Here is a 5250-nt window from a genome sequence, read left to right on the forward strand (position 1 = left end):
TAATCCAATAGTTAGGATTGAATGCTCTTATCTCTTATTTAAAAATTCCTCCTACTTGATACATCCCCTATATATATATATATATATATATATATATATATATATATATATATATATATATATATATATATATATATATATATATATATATATATATATATATATATATATATATATATATATATATATATATATATATATATATATTAGTTATAAAATAGAAATCAGTTACAATCAATTAATTTAATTATCATAAATATTAATCTACATTTTTGTTTATGTCTTTTAATATTCTTTAAGTACTTATTTCATTCTATATGTTATATTAAGAGTCACAAATATTCTTTAATATTCTTTATGATGTATTAAGAGTCATAAATATTTATTAATATAAATCTCCTACACTCTTTTCTTACCTAACACCCACTATTAATTGAAATCGTGAATATAGTGATATTAATTTGATAAATATTTTCTACTAACATATATGGTTGTATTAAAAAAAAAAAAAAAATTAATATAATTCCGTATTAATTAAAATTATTAATATAAATATATAATACTAATATATAATTATATTAATGATTGTGACTATTATATAGTTATATTAAATTTTTTATTATTATATAATTATAATAAAAATTATAATTTATATGAAAATATATCGTTTTTTATTTTTTGAATACAAGAAGATATAGTAGTAGAAAATATTTTTTCAATAAATATAGAGCCATATTATTAATTTTATCGAAGATGTTAATTGTTTACATTAATAATAAATAATTATATTAATAAAAAGCATTGATAAAATATTTTATAATAAAAAGTATATAATAATAATAATAATAATAATAATAATAATATAATAGATAAAATATTTGTTTCATTTTAAAGATAATAACCATGAGTATATATTATTTAACTATTAATATAGATATTTAGTAATTCGAAAAATATTTTTATAGGCTTTAATTTGTATATTAATAATTAATTAAAAAATACAAAACATTAGCAATAAAATTATTTTATGTTAAAAAACTCTATTAAAATTATTCAATTGGTAATCAAAATTCATTAGATCGAAAATTAATCTTATCCATTAATTGAATCATAAAATAAAATAAATATAAATCAATTACAATCAATTAAATTAATCATCATAAATATTAATTTAAATTTTTGTTTTTGTCTTTTAATATTCTTTAAGTATTTATTTAATTGTATATGTTATATTTAGAGTCACAAATATTCTTTAATATTCTTTATGTTATATTAAGAGTCATAAATATTTATTAATTTAAATCTCCTCCACTCTTTTCTAGACCTAACACCCATATTACTTTAAACCGTGTATATAGTTATATTTATTTGATAAATATTTGCTGCAAACATATATGGTTGTTTTAAAAATAAAATTAATATAATTTCGTATTAATTAAAATGATTAATATAAATATATAATAATAATATATATATATATATATAGTTGTATTAAGGATTGTGACTATTATATAGTTATATTAAATTTTTTATTATTATATAATTATAATAAAGATTATAATTTATATAAAAATATTTTATTTTTTTAATACAAGAAAATATAGTAATCGAAAATATTTTTTGGAATAAATATAGAGCCATATTAGTAGTATGATAATAAATAATTATATTTTAGTTATAAAATAACAAAAAACATTAATAAAATAGTTTATGATAAAAAAATCTATAATAATAATAGTAATATAATAGAAAAAATATTTGTTGCATTTTAAAGATAATAACAATGAATATATTATTCTAATTGTTAACAAAATTTGAATATTAACGGGAACACGAAGTTACTAATGATTTTTTTGAATATTAACATAAACATTAAGTTACTGATAAATTTTTTGAACATTAACGAGAACAAATTTGGAATATTAACGAGAACACAAAGTTATTTATCAAAATCATGAATATTAACGGGAACAAGGAGTTACTGATGAAAATAATAAATATTAACGGGAACATGAAGTCACTGATCAAAATATTGAATATTAACAAGAACAAATTTAAAATATTAACATGAATATGCAATTAGTGATCAAAATAATGAAGATTAGCGATAACATGAAGTTACTGATCAAAATATTGAATATTAACGGGAACATGAAGTTACCGGATAAAATATTTGATATTAATGAGAACATGAATTACTGATCAAAATATTGAATATTAACATAAACATGAAGTTACTAATCGAAATATGGAATATTAATGAAAACATGAAGTTACTGATCAAACTTTTGTATATTAACCGGAACAAGAAGTTATTGATCAAACTATTGAATATTAACGGGAACATGGAGTTATTAATTAAAATATTCAATATTAACGGGAACCAATGTTAGTAAGTTGAAAGTAAATGTGAATAAGTTTATTGCATTGGACAATCGACATTGTGTTGTTTGTTCTTTATGCAGGTCACATTTTATTCTACTATCGATAAAACATTAATAATTTAAGTCATATAATAGATCTTTCCAATTTTTATTGCATATTAATAAAATAACATATAAACTTTATTTTCTTTATTACTTTTTATTTTCAATATTCAATTTTTTTAATATTAGTATTTTTATAACTTTTTCAATTTTAACCTAGATTTCATCTTTTACTAATACCTTTTTCTTATAATTTTTTTGAATATTAACATGAACAAATTTGAAATATTAACGCGAACACGAAGTTATTGATCAAAATAATTAATATTAACGGTAACATGGACTTACTGATTAAATAATGAATATTAACGGGAACATGAAGTTAATGATCAAAATATTAAATATTAACGGGAACAAATTTGGAATATTAACGGGAATACGAAGTTACTGATCAAAATAATGAGTATTAGCGGGAACATGAAGTTAATGAAGTTACTAATCGAAATATTGAATATTAAGGGTAAAATAATATTTATTAATCAATATATCACAAACTTTGATCCAACCTATTGAAAAGAAATTTCTATATTTTACACATTTGTTTTTAGGACATTTACTTCTACAATAATTATATTGAACAAAATAACATTTTTCCTATCATCTTTTATTTCCCTCAATCACAATGCGCGGAAACGACAGGTACCCGTGCGAACGCACGGGTAAAACACTAGTTAAAAAATAAAAATAACATTTTCTGTCTCCTCATTATCACAACCAAGGACTTTATGACTTCAATAAGAAATTAAATTAAATTTTAAAAATTAAATTTTAAATTAAATTAAATTTTCTAGAATACATTTATTTGGTTTTCATGGCACTATTTCTCGGGTACTATTATGCCCTGCACAAACCCTATTTGCAACTATTTGCAAGTCGGCTTAGTTACCACAAATTGATCGTTGACTCGAATGCATTTTCCTCTTCAAGATGTCAGAGGATAGCGTTCGTCTTCCTCATGAACTGATAATTGAAATTTTGTTGAGATTGTCGGTGAAAATCTTATTACGTTGCATGTGCGTCTGTAAATCATGGCTCTCTCATCTCTAATCCCGATTTTGCTACTTGGCGTTTTCAACGTGCAGCCATGGTTTTAAATTGTGGACCGCATCACCTGATGCGGCCGCAAGATTGCAGTTGCGGTAGTGACCGTATCCCCATCAGACCGCAATTGCGGTGTGATTGCAAATCACAGTAAAAACCGCATCATAACACCGCAACGGCCGCATCATCGGCCACATCAAACCGCATCAGGCAGCAAAAGATTATGCAATGCTCGTAAAAATTATTTGGTCTACCTTCTTTTTTTAATTATATCGTAGATTTAAGATATATTTTAAAAATATTAGTAATATTCAACTGCAGTGACCGCATCCGCAGCCGCAATCGCAATTTAAAACCATGTTTGCAGCCTCACCGCCTACCCGTAGACTTGTGTTCCTACAAAAGTATGCTGCTGAAACCCTATCCATAAATTTTGATGCATCACTTAACAATGATTCATCATATTCTTCACTTCGATATTGTTGTGAAATCGGTGGTTCTTGTAGAGGCTTTCTATTTTTGCACTGCGACAGACACTTCTACCTATGGAATCCATCCACCAGTGCTCACAAAGACTTACCTTCCTCTCCTATAACCATGGCCTCCAATGATAATTCTTTCAGGCTTTTATATGGCTTTGGACATGACCCATCAACAGATGATTACTTAATAGTTTTGGGGTCCTTCAAACACACCAATGATCCTGCAGATAGTTCTATTGACTTAGCCATTTTCTCATTTAGAGCTAATTAATGGAAGCAAATTCAGTCTGCTTCTCATTTTCCTTATTGGATTATTGATACATGTGTAGATCCTGGAGTTGGGTTGCTCTTGAATCATGTTATTCATTGGTTGGTTCATAATTATGAGACTTCAAGATATGCTATTATTGCCTTTGATTTAAAGGAGATGAGAATGTCGGAGATAGCTATGCCGAATGATTTTACTTTCATTAGTAACACTTCTTTTTTAAAATTCGGTTTGTTGGTACTTAGAGGACTTATTAGTGCATGGATTACGGACAACTATACAACTACTATATTGGTGATGCACGAATACAACGTGCATTCACCTTGGACTAAGACTCTTTCTTTTCTTCCTGCCCCGGATTTTTCGCCATTATTCTTTACAAACTGCGGCGATATAGTTGGGATAGTTCGTGGTGGTGGATTAGTCAAGTTTAATGACAAAGGAAAGCTACTCGAACATCACTCTTATGGTAAATGTTACTTCAAAAGGTCTAAAATAACGGTATATACAGAGTATTTGCTTTCACTCCCTAGTGGCAACGGGCAAGCTTTAGCCGACTCTTGATAACAAACAAGAATGTGTCTGAAGTATTTGCATTTACACTGAATTTATTGTTAATTTTATTTTGTTTTGAATGATTGTTTTTTGTTTGATTTTGCTAGAATAAACAGTGTTTTATTTATGTTTGTTTTTTTATATTGTACTAGAAGTGTAAATGCATTGTGTTCAGCTATGGCTTTATTATGTAACTTCTGTTGCTTTTACAATGAGGCTCCATATATGACTGTGACCTGAGATGAAACGCAAGGCATATATAGGTTCTTCTGTTTAATTTCTTCTTCACTCCTCACATATCTTCAAGGAACCTTCAAAGGAAGGATTCTTCCTCACAAGGCATATATAGGTTCTGTTTCATTTCTTCTTCACTTCTCACATATCTTTAGGGAACCTTCAAAGGAGGGATTGTTCCTCA

The 5250-nt window shown here is 25.6% G+C and overlaps 1 pseudogene; it reads left to right on the forward strand.

Annotated features, from left to right (window-relative positions):
• Positions 1-3884: 3884 nt before the first annotated feature.
• LOC131614467 (F-box/kelch-repeat protein At3g23880-like) lies at positions 3885-4841 on the forward strand (annotated as a pseudogene).
• Positions 4842-5250: the final 409 nt, after the last annotated feature.

The sequence above is a fragment of the Vicia villosa genome, linkage group LG6 (genome assembly GCF_029867415.1).
Source record: "Vicia villosa cultivar HV-30 ecotype Madison, WI linkage group LG6, Vvil1.0, whole genome shotgun sequence".
Taxonomy (NCBI): Eukaryota; Viridiplantae; Streptophyta; class Magnoliopsida; order Fabales; family Fabaceae; genus Vicia; species Vicia villosa.